The sequence below is a fragment of the Drosophila nasuta genome, chromosome 3, assembly GCF_023558535.2.
Source record: "Drosophila nasuta strain 15112-1781.00 chromosome 3, ASM2355853v1, whole genome shotgun sequence".
NCBI classification, from domain to species: Eukaryota; Metazoa; Arthropoda; class Insecta; order Diptera; family Drosophilidae; genus Drosophila; species Drosophila nasuta.
In genome coordinates this window covers 38315896-38331315 of record NC_083457.1, presented here as the reverse complement: position 1 = coordinate 38331315, position 15420 = coordinate 38315896, and the positions used below count along the sequence as shown (strand labels likewise).

Genomic DNA, 15420 nt, shown 5'->3' with positions numbered 1-15420 from the left:
TCCTGGCCCTACTCGTTAAAGTTCAGTTCCCTTTTTGCAGAGAAGCGCCGCTCAATTGGCTTCAGTTTAGTGCCACATATACAAAATATACGAGTACGACTATTTTCTCATATCTTCTTGACGCAATTTGCTTAATTAATAATAAACTTTTCGACTCTTTCACAGCGGGATGTCCGTTATCAAGACTTTTATGAACTTATGGCCAAAAGAGGAAAATTAATTTTTTATTTCACTTGTCGCATCATTTGAACTACAATTGCAGTTCCCAGAAAGTTATTGCGAACTTTTTTTCGGCTACAATTTTGTCTGCTGATAACTGCAGAGTTATTGAATGACCCAAAGCCAAAGGCAGTATTTTTAAATTAAGGATTTAAAAGCAGCATTATTTTTGTTAAAATGAGATGAGAGACTTAAAAAAATAATTGACCATAATAGAAAAAAACCTTTTCGAGCTCATAATGAGAGTATGACCACATTAAGTATACGACTCATATTATAGTCTACTTTAAAGCGAAGATTTTAGTGAACTCACATTATTTTGAAGGGTATTTACATAAAATTGATAGGTTGACTACTTAAAATTCGCATTAATCCATAATTACTCACTGATTCGCTGTCACGTATTAAGTATACGACTTGTTGTTGATAATAAATTTAAGATAATTTGTGAATTCACATCATGTTTAACTGCATTTATTTGAAATTAATTAGTTGACATTATGATTGCCGAAGAGTAGTATTTGTCTGAAGTTTATTATTTTTCCAAGTTATTTTCAATAGTATCAAACTGGGACAGATTAATATTTTACGAAGAAGTTTGCGATCAAATTTTAAATCGATTTAATTGAGAATTCTTTTTTAGCCATAAAATCCCTTTATCTACATTATCCCGATTAAAGGGTACAAAAATTCCACCTACTAGTTTATCATGAACTGCAAATTTGTTTACCAATTCAACGCCCATTGCCAGTTTGTCAATATCACAACAATTTGAAATGTATTTCCGTTGACCTTTGTGTGAAGGAGAATTGCGTCAACGACGACGCAACTACGACTGGGACTTGGACTATAGAGCTAGTTATTTATGTGGGAATAAAGTGCCATGGGGAATGCATAACAGCTGGCGGCATTATTTTGAGGCTTTCACAATTGAAAACGCACATAATTTATGGTTATAAATGCTATATAAAGAGAGAACGGCGCACAAACTGAGTGACTGAAAATTGTCATTGGGGCCAAAAGCGAGCGAATATTTCACATTTGCCACTTGTTGGAGCAGCATTTCATTTGGCAAATTTGCATTGCTGCTGCATATGTGCATATTTATGAGGCAACAAATGGAGAGAGAAATAGAAAGATATAGAAAGGGAGAGAGAAAGAAGTAGAGAGACAGCCAGACAGTTTGTGCCAAAAATAATTTTGCGTTTCGTTTTCGACGAGCGCATCAAATGCGGCAAACACAACAAAACACAACACAACATAATATCCATGCTTCTACCATATTCAAGGACAGTTTGTGTTCCTTGTTGTTGTTGTTGCTGCATTGCGGTTGCCTGCTGCCTCATTGCGTTGCATGCGGCATGCATTTGCATCAAAAGCTGCTTATGCATAACAAAACGCATTGAAATAAATTATAAGCCGCTCAAAACTTATGGCATTTTGATTGTTTTCCTTATTATTTATAAGTTATGCAATTGCAATTTTAAAATGCATTTCAAATAAATGACGATTATGCAATATAAGTTTTGCAGCAATTTAATAACATTTCGGATTAAGTTTATAGTCTAGGCATGCTGCAACAGCAATTAACTTGCGGATGGGAATTAAATATAAATAACAACAACTGCTGCTGACCCCTCGTCTGGCACCTCTCAAAGACAACAGAAACAAAGACTTTATGAGCCAATCCGAATCTGAGCAGCTGGCAACTTTGGTTTCCTTTTGCTGGCATTAAATATAAATTAGAGAGCAAGGAGACGGAGCGAGGTTAAAGGCAAGGCTACACAGCTGTATAACACAATAAGGTAAGGCGAAGGCGTAGGCGAAGGCGAAGGCAATGCCCAAGTACAAAGCCTTGCATGCAAATGCCTTTTCTATACATTCGTGTGTCCTCGTGTCGTTCCTTGTTGTTGTTGCTGTTGTGCTTTTGACAGCCAAAGGATAATAATATTGATTGGGGGACAGGTGTAGCTAGTTGTTATAGTTGTAGTCGTTATCGTTCTCGTTGTCGTTGTCGAGTTCTGTTTACAGTTTGCGTTCGTTCGTTTGTTTGTCGGTCAAGTTACCGGGGCAACGACATTGAAATATGGCCTTTGTCTTCTAGCCGTGTTCTAATGACTTTTTAATTGAAGCACAAAATTCAATGAATAAACAAGAGATATGAGAGTATTTGTTGTCAAAGGGCAGCTGTCTCTCTTTTGCTTTGCTTTTGCGTTGGCCTTTTGTTTTCGTCTGCCAAAAGTTCACAGTCCGAGGAAATTACATTGTCTAATTGACTTGATCAACTTTTGGGTGGCATTTCTGCATAAAGGAAATATGCCAAAGTTTGTCATTGTTTTGTGGCTGTCAAAAGAAGAAAAGAGAGCGCATAAATCGATTAACTATTTGAACTGCATTTATGTACATCCTTCTTTTTTTTTTTTTTTTGCAATATTTAGACTTAAGTTAGTTTGCAAAAATTTCCATGTTTAAAACTGTTTGCATAAATTTGTGTTAAATGTTGATTTTTGCTGCAAAAATGAGCATCAATTTTTGGCAGCTTCCTTTTTTTTGGCTAGAAATAACAAGCTAAAGTAAACGGAAGTTTTTGGTGTGAAGATTGAGAGACAACTTGATGACCTATAGAAGTTTAAAATTGTGTTGAAAGAAGAGTTTAAAATTAACAATTTAGTATAAATGATATCAAATTTTATAGCGTATTAATTGATTTTCAAAATGAGAAAGTAATTTCGTATTTCTCTTCCACCTCTTTTAAAGACACGTGTTGCAGCAATTTCAAATATTTTAATTTGATAAATGCATAAACAAACTAATGACGCAGTTACCAAACTAAATAAATAAGCAAGCGAAATCATTTTAAGTAGCCATAAACATAAACAATTTAAGCAAAATATTTCACAAATACATTTCTAATTTTCTGTTTATGAATTTCAATGAAACTACCCCATGAATAAATGCTGTTAAATGCAGGATATAATTAGCCTACAAGCGAGAGCCGAAGCTTGCATCACAGAGGAAGCACGCACAGAGTCTCCTTCGCCAGCCACGTGCTTGTTTGACGATGTGGTCCATGTGGTTGAGCTGCAGTTTGTGGTTGGCAAACATCGACTGCCGCCTGGAGATCCATTCATTTCGGTGCTGGCCAAGTCACATGAATTTGGGCAACCACAGATAGAGAGAGAGAGTGAGAAAGTGAGTGAGTGAGAGAGACACAGCTCATTATTTGCCAAAGATGAAATGACGCAACGAAATTTGAATCTGATATTTTGGGCAGACAGTAATTATAACATACTGGAGGCGTCACACATTCGACATGCAGCTCTCATTATATACTTGGTGTACCACAACGCAGAGTATAACGAGCACTAACTGAGTATCAGATTATAGATTTAATGTCGTCGAGTGAAATTTGGCCCCACGTTTTAACGTTCAATTATTGCGGCATTTATAATTAAAGTTGCGTATGACATGGCTGTCGATTTGTGTGCCCCAAAACTGTGGGCAGCCTGCGTGACTGTGCCACACTTGAGACCAACCGACTTTGTTGCCTGCGTAGTTTTGTGGTCACCGAAAATTTGTTGGTCTGGCTTTTTGTGCCTGCCGCTTTTAATTTAAAATGTACGTGACTTGTTTTAATTAGAAGCACAAATTTATGGATATTTTTCCGTTTCTGTTGCTGTTTCAGTTTCAGCTGCTGTTTCTATTCTAGGCAAAATGTTGCATGTTTCCGCGCTGCGGACACATTTTGTGTGTACTTTAATGGCAGCCTAGAGCCAACGCTTAATTATGCATACTTAAGAAAACCTGCTGGCAAATTATATGCGCACTTGAAGCCAAGTAATCGATCGATATTTAGTTCACTTGAGCAGTTCATTTAATGTGGATTAGCAAATGTGCATTCAGTTATCTTTAATGCAAACTGTTTTTTTTTTTGGTACTTATTATGCACACAAATTTTCAAGTGCTTTGGCCAAGTTTTCCGATAAAGCCGGCCGAACATGCCACAACAACATGGCCACAACAAGTGGATGAACATTGTGCAAAGGCAACTTTCACTGCAGCAGCTGTCGATAAAAGGGCTAAAAAGTGCGACCACCGAAACTTGTTAAATAAGACTTCTAAATTCATTTGCTTGCAAACGCAACTTAACACCCAAGCAAAAGAGCTCAGCAAAGCGCATAAAAAGTTCTCCTCAACAAAAAAACGAGACGATGAACAACTTCATCAAACGACTGCGGCTGGAAAATTCTTCTAGTTTTTGTTGCAAACAATAATTGTTGTTGTTGTTGTTGTTAGTAGTAGTTTTTTGTTGTTATTTTTTTTTTGGCAATCTTAGAAGCATAAAGAAAATACTTGTAGCACAACTACACACAGCTCAAAAGTTGTGCAAGCAGCAGCAGCTTAAATAAACATCGCTGCGCAGCTGCCGCAGAGCATTGTCCGTGTTCATGTTGCCGCCCAAAAGTATGCAACACTTTCAGCTCACTGCGCCGCCTGGCCGCAACACGCCTCCCCCGCCCGCCCGCCTTCTCCTTGCCTTCTTCGACCATGCCTGAGCACGCCTTTTCTTTTCGCATTTCATTTTGGTTTCTTAGTTTTCTCCATGTACGAGCACTTTCATTAAATATATGCATTGTAAATGTTCCCTGGGCCTTGTACTCCCTTCTTCTACTTCTCCCCTTCACCTTCTTCTACTTCGGCTACTTCGCCTTCAGCTCGGTGCTTTGCATATTTCAACTGCTTATAACGCCATGTAACGCCTCGCTTGCCTCCTCCCTCAACACGACGACTCTTGTTTGTCTAACAGCGCATTGTGATAAGAAACTTTTGCCGAGAACAAAAACTACTTTTGTGTTGTCATCTTCGTGTTGCTCGCGCTTGTCATTTGTTCGCGTTAAAGTATATCAAATTCTTTTATTACCTCCTCATTTTGTTAAATAATAAATGAATAGTAGAACATTGTCTTCAAAGCAACTAACTATTAGTTGTTATTAGCGCGACAAACTTGCTTAACAAAAACTCTGTCAGTTTAGTTATCAATTTATGTTTACTTTTTGGAATTTGTAATTTGTATATTTTACATAACAACACTTTATATTTATTTTTGTATTCTATATTTATATCTTTATTATTTGTAGACTTATTCATTCATTCTATGCTATTTATAATTCGAATTTCTATTTACATTTTACACTTTAAATTTCATGAAATATCTTATAAGTATTTGGATGTATTTCATACAAATTTATTTTCTTATTTATTTTCTGCTTATGTAATCTTTTCTATTTTTTTTTGTATTCCATGTTTTATATTCAATAATTGTTTATTTTTTTTATTTGTTTACTTAGTCGTTTTGTGAGTTTAGTTGAAGAAATATGTATGTACGTATTTTGTAGTTGTGATATTTACATTTTATACTTAAAGTTTACATATAATATTTGACATGTATTTTAATATATGTTATACATGCATAGTATCTTTACATTGATTTGAATATTTTGCGTTGGGTTTATTATTTGTTGATTATTTTTACATTCTACATTTGAAATTTATTCTTTGTACAGTTATTTTCGTTATTTTCTTGTTCGTTCAATGCTTTTGCTTCACTTTTCAATTTAAGAAAATATTATTTTTATAGCTCAAATTTATATTTACATTTTACACTTGGAATTTACATTTAATATTTAACATGTATTGCAATTTATTTTTCTTGTGTTTCTTTGTGTGTTTATTTTAATTTACTTTATCGATTTTGTCGTTCTGTACTCTGCTTTATCTCGAGCTCTTATCACATTTGTTTTTAATTACTTTCAACTTGCTTTGTGTTTGCTGCACATTTTCATTTCTTTAATTTACTTCAAAATGCACATATTGAGAAAATATCTATGGCTATTAATTAAGCTAATTGATAGCTGGCAAGTGTCCTTAACTGATTTGTATATTGAACTCGATAGTCCTTAGGCCGAAGAAGTCAATCTTTTTGCATTTGCATTTGTATATTTTTGTTGTTATTCCTTTGGGCTGTAATTTGCTTCATTGTCAATTGTCTTCGTGGTGTTTCATTCGCTTTGTCGAAATTCTTCTTTTTATGACTTTTATTCACAACACTTTTATTACCCCAGACGAGACCACGCCCCCAACTCACATTCAATGCGCCTCCTTCTGCACAAAAGACAGAGATAGAGAGAGTGAGAGAGAGTGGAAAAAGGAACAATGGACAGCCAAGTGTTTTCATAACTTAATTTGCAGTCTGTGTTGTGGAATGCTTTTAGGTGTGGCCTGGTCTGACTTTTGCTCAGCTATTGTTGTTATTATTATTATTACTCTTGCTGGTTTTGCTTTCAACTCGCGCTTAATTGGTATATGAAGTGGGAGGCGAGTCGAGTCGACTCGAATTGAGTTGAGCTGTATTCATTGGTGTGTATTATAACTATTATTATAAATAAGCAAACGCGACGTCGTAGGTAGGCCAATTAAAAGCCATTAGTGAAAACTAAACTAAACACACAAACAGAGCGTATCGAAGGAAAGCGAAGCGAAGGAAGTTAGCCACTCTCTGGAGGGCTTAGCTGTCTGTCGCTGCGCGTTAGCATCGTTTTGGCCCAGCTATGAGCTTTTAATTAGCATTAAATTACTTTTATTTACATGCCAATGCCCCAGGTTGGGTTTCTTCTTTTTATTTGGGGGGGAGCAGCATTTAGATTGGCTTTGCTCTGACGGCGTTGACCTTTCGCCCCCGTTGGGATCGTTGAAGTGATGAGTGATATGATATCCTAAGCAGCTTTCCACTGGGGAATATATCTTGTATTGCGTATTTGCTTTCACTTCCTTATAGTAAATAAGGAAAGCAGTGATATATGTGTGTGCCATCATATAAAAACACACTCTAATTGACCCATAACCTCGATGACTTCCTTTGCTTTGCTTTTGCTCTCTCTTTTTGGTAATGAAATGTATCGCATCTTATCACAAATCACAAGCACATGGTCTAGTTTTATGGCTAGCATCAACAAACAAAAATTAACAGCCAATTAAAAGCGGCACAAGCTGCTTGAAACCTGAACTTGCGTTAGGCTAATGTGGCGTATGCGTAACGTGTTGACTGCATAAATGCAAATTAAATTAATCGCTTTGCGCTGCTGAATTGAAATGTCAAACTAACGCATACTTTTATACACATCTAAAAGGAAAATTCGCCGTTTTTAATTAACGGCTCACAGAACTAAATTGAAAAATTTGATTAAAAACTTTTTATGCTCTTGCGAAATGGCAAGAAATGAGATTTTCAAGTGCAACTGAGTGTATGTGTGTGTACCATATGTGCATGTGTGTGGGTGAAGTGTTAGTTAGGGTGAGCTGTGTTGGCTAGCAAAGTTTCAGTTAGTTTGGCTTCACAAATGTTTTAACATTATTTTATTTGCATAAAAAATACGAGTAAGAAAGCTACAGTCGAGAGTGTTCGACTGTGAGATTCCCGCTACCTAGTTTTAACAGGGCGGTTTTATTCTTAAAATATAACAAAATAATATGCCAAAAAAATACTAAAAACATATCAAATTCTATATTTGGTATTTGGATATATTACTACATGCTAAATATACCACAGAGTGCAAAATATACCAGATTTTCGTTTGTGCCCATACAAAAGTATTGTTTAAGGAATACTTTTTTATCCGATCTTAAAAGCTATAGCTATCGAGACTCTCTTGTAAATCGTTTTGTGTGATTTTCGGGAGCGGAAGTGGTTGGTTAAAAAATTTAAAGCAAACTTGATCTGCATACAAACATAACAAGTGCTGTTAAAAAAAAATGATATCTCTATCTTGTATGATGATGTTGATGTTAATCAATAATACATATTCTTTATAGGGTCGGACATACCTCCTTCTGTCTAGGAGCACAAAGCTATAATACCCTGCTAACTTATGGGTAGCGGGTATAAAAAATACAAAACCGCCCGGCACTTGCAGCCTTGCGTATGTTATTTCTATATGTTTGCATGTCGGTCTTCTATATACATATGCATGTGGTTGGCAGAGAGGGGGCGTATGTGGATGCGGATGGGCGTGGCGCATTAACACTTGTCGTGTCAGTGTCGCATGTCGTCGCTTGCAAGCTGTTAAACTAAATACACGCTGTCTGGGCTTCTGCATGAACTCATACATGAATGTTTCCCGGCCAAACCCATGTGTGTGTGTGTCGATGTTAGCGAATGCAGCGAAGCAGAAGCTTGCTGCGCTTACGCTTGCCTGCCTCTCTCTCACACATACACACACACACACAGACTGTAGTACTATATTTTATATGCACTCGCTGGTGGGCGTGGCAGCGCGGCACGCAATTAGACCTTCTTCATTATTATCCTGTTTCAGTCGCTAATGCTTAAATATAATTTCACTTTAATTTCAAATTTCGTGCTGCTTCCTGTCTTTATTTAATTTATTTCATAAAGGCCAAAAATATATTCGAAGAATTTAATTAAAAATAAGTTTCTAAGCATTTTACACAGTTCAAGGGATTATAATTGCATGGTGTACTTATTTGATCTATTACTGAAAGATTAAAATAATTTAATTGATAATAAAGTCTTATGCATTTTTTTGTGTTGCAACGAATTACTATAGCAGTATATAAAGTAGCTAAAAATGTAGTATTAATACTACTTAAGGCGTCAAATCCGATTTCGTTGCGCTTCGTTTTTAATTCTTTTTATCTTCTAATTTGTGATTTTTTGCTTTTTTTTTATCAAGGAAATAGAATATTTTGCAAATATACATTATATATGCTTCTTTTCAAAATTTCACTTCATGAATTTAAGATAAACAAATTTGTTATTATGTTTTTTTTCTGAGTCTTTAACAAAATATTTTGTAGGAGTATTAGTTATGTAGCTATTGAAAATAATACAACATTTTAATTAAACTAAACAACATTAAAAAGTTTTTAAGTTTCTTTTATTGAAGCATAAAGGTACTCCACATTTGTTGCAAATTGAATTGGAATTGGTTTTCACACAGTTTTAGAAATATGAAAAAAGTTAGAATGCAATTGAATATTCTATTCTTCATCAAATTACTACTTTAGTTACTATCAGCAATATGTTGACAATTATGAATATGTTTTAAAATCAGTAAAATTCTTTAAAGTAAAGTCTCTCAGCATTAAATAGTGAAATTTTTTTTGTTACATGAACTTATATGTTACAAATTCTTGCTCGTTTCAAATAAACAGTAAATTATTCAAACGTAAATAATTTCATCTTTAAATACACAAACCGGTTTAATTAACAATGACTTAAAAACATTATTTTCAATACAAAATTACAAACAATAATTAACAATACGATAATAGCTTCAATAAGCTGCACCTGAGTAATATCAAGTATACGCACTTGTGGTATTTATATCAATTTAAATAAATAGCTAGCATCTTCAGTTGACCAACTGCAGGGCAATCGAATTGTGGTTAATTAACAGTAAGTTAGGCATAACAATTTTAATTGCCTTGACAAAAATGTGGTAATTATTATTGCTATAATTGATGGCCATTGAAGATGAAGTCTGGCAGCTGCAGAAGGCAAGCCATGATTTAATGTTTACCTCAGTTCAGCTAGCAACAAATAAGGGAATGAGTGCCTGGAAATGCTTTGTCAGTTGAGCTGTTTGTCTGTTGGCTGTTTGGCTGTTTGTCAGTTTTGCCAGGTGGCAATGTTGATGACAAATCAATGTGAAATTGATGAATGTTTGAATAACGAATGAGGCGAATACCCCAATCTGGGCAACATCGTGGCTTTGCTATCCCTCCGAGTTTGTGTGTGTGTGTGTGTGTGTGTGTGTGTGTGTGGGGGTCACGTACGATTGTTTAGCATGCTTATTGGCGCATTTTGTGTGGCAAGTTGCAGTTTGCAGCTGCTAGAGTTGCATGCAATTTGCATTTACGAATGCCATGCAAATTGCCATCACATGATCAATGTATAGATGAGTTGCTTCCCCCTATCGCTCTCTCTCTCCCTTCTCCTATGGATATATCGCATGTGCATGCAAATGAAAAGCGGAAGTGCAAGCGGAAATACTGGGGAATTGAACACAGTTCGCTGCTTTTCACAATTTTTGGCGCGGTCGCCGTCGCCGTCGCCGCCGCCTTTATGCGAAAAAGTCAAAAATGCAAAAGTCTCTGTGAGGCGACTGCAATTTTGTTCTCTGCTGCTGCTGCTCGTCGCCACATTTATTACGCATGCAAAGGATGTTTGACTCGGTCTGGAAATGGAAGGGTAATAGAGTATGTTATGCTCTCTCTCTTTCTGCCTTCATTTTGTTGTTTCGCGGGTTTGTTTGTGGTGTCTGCTTGAAATTCATGACTGTTTAGCACACATGCTGCATAATGTTGCATGCATTTGCTGCCGCCGCGAGTATTGCAGCTGCCGCGAGCGCTGCGACTGTTTCAGCTGCTGTCTCTCTAAATAAGAAGCAAACAAATATGCAAACACACTAAGTGCGAGAGAGCGAGACAACCAATATTTATGCATTTTCACATATACAAGTCGGCTTTTGTGTTTGTGTGTGTAAGCTGTGCATTTATAGCTTCGACTTGTTTTGCATGCTAATTGCCTTTTGCTATGTTTGTGTCTGTGCCGCTGCTGACTTCAATTTTGCAGCATACACTTCATTACTTGCACAAATATGCAGCTATTCATTGGCACAATTTAACGTGTTACAATTTTATTGAGTGCCCAAAATAATAACGAAACATTTTTAATTAGCTTGTACGCCCATTGTTGAAAATGAAAATTTGCTAATGGAAATTTCCATGTTTACTGCAAGTTCAAAAACTGATACGCTTTTCCTCCAGTCAGCAAAACGTTTTTCAACAATCAGTTTTTACTCATTTCCGCCAATTTGTGATTTGAATTGCCAAAAAGAAAATGATGTGAATCTGGGCAATCAATGCTAAATTTGCTCTTTAATTAAACAGCTAAACAAATAATATTACAAATATTTTTTGGGGTTTTTTTTTTGTTGTTCGCAAAAAAATTAATTAAAAAAGCAACATAATTATTTTTCAAATCAATTTCAACATCAAAGCAAAAAATTCCGGAAAAAAAAATAATATACAAACCAAATACAATTTATGTTAATTCACACATGTTTTAGCATTAAAATGTATTTAATTACTATGGCAATATCTAGTGCAGCTTATGGCATTAAAATAATAATAATCATAATCAATATTTGTATCTTTAAAGTGCATTTAACTAATTTGAAAGTGCAGCTTTAATCTCAACCACAAAAGTTATGCGAAAAACTTGTTTGTTTTGTATGCAAAGTTATTGCTTATTTTCGGACTGCAACCGAAATCCAAATCAAACTCAGTTACATAATTCAAAAAGCAGAAAGAGCTTGCAACAAGCAACACAAAGTTTTCGCATCGATGAACTGCTTTTCCTTTGAGCAAAAGTAAAGTAAATAAAATTGCATGCAGTTGGAATGCAATTTGAATTTACTTAATAGTTTTTTTTTCTTCTCTTTTTTTTTTGTGTATCAAATCAAATTGCAAACAGAAGCTGCAATATTAAGTTTTGTGCGTGAGTGTGCACACATGGCGTATGCGTATTGTAATCACGCTGATCTCATATTACGTCCACGCCCCGTTGCCACTTGCCACCTGCTGACTGTCGCCTGTCGCCTGTCGCCTAATGGCATTGTGCATATTTCATTACATTAAGTGGCAAAACAACGCATAATCAACTCGCTCTCGCCCCTGCTTGTGACACTGAACACAGCGGGGGCGTGGCATAAAATCCCGGGATACCTACAACACTAAAACGGAGGGAACTGATGCAAAATCGAAATTTTTGTTGCCTTTCATCAATGTGCTACACCGCAGGCCCTGCTTTCTCCCTTTCCCTTGCCACAATGGTTTCCTGCTGGGTGCACTAATTGTATAGCCAACATTTGGTATTTGCAACGCTTGTTTATCCGAATGTTTGGGGAGAAGCTGCTTGGCATTGAACGAGAACATTTCGAAGGGAAAGCAAAGAGAGAGATAGAGCGAGGGAGTGCAGTGGGAAATTTGGAGAAAATTAGTTGCATGAACAAGTAACGAGCAGGCAGAATTTGCATCTCGGTATTCCAACATCTCAGGGCACAATTGATTTATGTTCGATATGGTTTCAGAAAGCAGCAGCAGCCAAACCAAAACTACTTTAGCTATGCTGCTGGAATTTTGACACGCGCCTCGATTTTGTATGCTGATAATAATAATGTGCATGTTAGTCACCACTTTTGCTTTGTTTGCGGCAAAATTTATTTGCCATACAATGTTATATATAAACTGTAAACTACACAGCAGGTTTTGTATATGTTTAAACAAATTCGCTTGCTGAAATATTTGCAATCTATGCGTATATTTCACAAATGCAACAATGTCTTAAAATCCAAATAAATATGAAAGAATAAATCGAAGAGAATCGTATATTTGAAATATTCTAAATTTGGTATTCTCAACTTTGAGGCTTAGTCGAGTTATTCTCGAAACTTTCTGAGTAACTTAAATCATTAGAAATAGCTAAAATTGATAACGCTTGAACGCTAACGAATGCATGATTTGATTTCCTGAAATATATTTGCATTACTTGCTGAGTAATTGCTTAGAATTGTAATTCTACAAAATTCATTAAATATAGTTTTGACTGATTACTTTAATTCGCATCACGAATTTCCCAAAAATCATTGCTGCAATATGAGGCAGAATATTATTATAAACTATTTATTTTGCTTTGAATTGCAATTCTAAAAAATTCTTTAAACATAATTATGACTAATTACTTTATTATAAACTATTTATTTTGCTTAGAATTGTAATTTTAAGAAAACATTAATCGTATGAAAGTATTCCTATTATCCTTAAATCAATAACAAAATTCCGCAATAATGATTGTTGAAATAATGGTATTTCTAAATTATTAATATTGCTTCAAATTGCAATCCATAACTTAAACTATTATCTTCAACTCAAGCACAAAATTCCCCAAAAATGATTGATGTATTATGAGTGAAAATATTTTTAAATTAGCACTTGAACTTAATCACAAAATTCCCTAAAACTGATTGTTGTATTATAAGACCAAATAATATGTATAATTGATGTATTATATTTCTGTAAAAATCTTTGAATACAAGCAATAATATTCTTTAAGTAAATTACAAATCACAATCTATTATATTGCTCGAACTTGAATTCTTATTAAACTTATATTATTCTTATTAAACTTTAAAATAATCAAATAACTCATCAAAAGTGATTGTTGATTTATGATACTTGAGTTCTTTTTTATTGTTCAAACGATTTGAAGCGATTGTCATCTTTAAACTGTCAGCGTTTGTTGTCTAATCTTTGAATTACGGCTCTTAAATAGTGTTTTCCATTTCTTGTTGGGGTTTTTCTTATTGTACACTCGTAAATGGTTTTGCCTTTCTGCCTTCTGCCAAGCGAAGCCAAGCCAAACGAAGCATCATACTTATGTGCTCACATGCTTTGCATATTTGCATTTTTGTCATTTGTGTGAAAAACCCCTTTTTAGATTAGCACATACCATAAATTCATTTAAGTCCGCCTAATCCTGGCTCTCGCACACACAACACTTCGCACAGACACTTTCAAATATTAGTTTGAGAATTGCCCCGGCACAGGCAGACGGCACCATTACCCTAGAGAATGTGAGAGAAAAGGGGAGAGAGAAGGGAACGACTTCTATTTGCTTAAAAAATTGTGCATGCAATGCTCTTGTAAATTTATTTATGACTTTTGCATTGCACATGGAATTGTGCCAGGAATTCTGAATGCTGTACAAAGCATTTGCATTGTCTTTGCGAAATCTGACTCTATTCCTCTTCGTCTTTTTTACTTTTCCATGTGCACCCTTAACCTTTATGCTTGAAATCCCATTATCAGCCACGAGCCACAAAACAGAAATCTTTGAAAAGCAAAAAAATAGGAGAAATTAAATTCAAAGAATGAGAGAGCAGATTTATTTGCTTAATGAAATGAAACACAAATGTATTTCATTTCGAAAAGCAAATAAATAATCAATGAAAATTTAATTATTTCTGGAAGAGAATTCTCAAAAAGGTTTATACAACCAGATGTCGTTGCAACGTGTGTGGCATGAACTGACGCACATTCATATATTCCACATACTTTCAACATCAAAATTTCCAAATTCGCCAAATGCTAAATCAAATTATTTTTTTTTCTATTTGTTCTGTTTGTGTTTACAGAACTTGGGAAGCAGGCAAGAGATAAATATTCATGATGCGATAATTAACGTTTTGGATGATTGCTATTTTTGGGCGTGAATTGAACCGAAACAAAAACAATGCAAAAATAGATTTCCCAAATAACGAAGGCAAGAAAATTATAGAAAAATTTCCCCTCAGCTGCAAGAATTTCAAGTGCAAGATCATTAGTTAAAAAATAGAAGAAAAGAAAACATTGCAAAGCAAAGAGTATTTATGATCATCATAAACGTACATTAAATTTAATCCACACATATTTTCTTGTTCATCATATTTGTACGCTTTTTTAGTGCTTATCGTTTGAAGTCGAGCACACACACTCGAAAGTTATTCACAATCTAACGAGTGCGCTGAGAAGTGAATGATGCAGCACATTGGCCACGGGGCACTAAGTGACACTTTGCCTAAAGAGTTATCATCGAAATTTTGAAAAGGGAAAGTCATCACAAATGTGTTTCATTCTCTCTCATTCTTTTCCTCTCTCTCTCTCTTAGAACTCTTGCTCTCTCTGGGTTGCAACTGCGACGTGGTCTGCGTCTAAAGAGTGACATTACTTATGAATTATTTAATATCATGTTTGATAAAACCGAAATGTATTTTGTTTACGTTGTTATCGCGTCTCCCACTGTTCAGATAAGTCTAAGAACACTCACACAAAGGCATTCAAACACTCATACACTCATTGATGAGTGCACGGCGTCGGCATTATAATCGTTATGGGAATGGGATTCGAGTTTGGTTTCAGCTCTGCTCGTTGAAATGTCGACAACGTCTGATCAGTCTTTGGGACGCGTGTTTCGTGTGCAGATCGCCGCGGATCGAGAACTTCTGAAAGAATTCGAAAATTCTATCAGTCAAATACTAAAAGTGACGCTCTGATTATTCTACGGTAAAATTAAAAGTGAAA

General features: G+C 35.3%; 1 protein-coding gene across 2 annotated transcripts in view; it reads left to right on the top strand.

Annotated features, from left to right (window-relative positions):
• LOC132788424 (adenosine deaminase 2) overlaps positions 1-15420 on the top strand; it is a 50422-nt gene that overhangs the window by 21099 nt on the left and 13903 nt on the right. Inside the window, exon 1 of one of the 2 annotated variants that reach the window (XM_060795848.1) lies at positions 15292-15402. The exons of the other annotated variant lie outside the window; for it this stretch is intronic. The gene's annotated coding sequence lies outside the window, so the exon portion shown is untranslated. Of the gene's footprint in view, positions 1-15291; positions 15403-15420 lie in introns of those variants that run through there. 2 annotated transcript variants of the gene reach the window in all.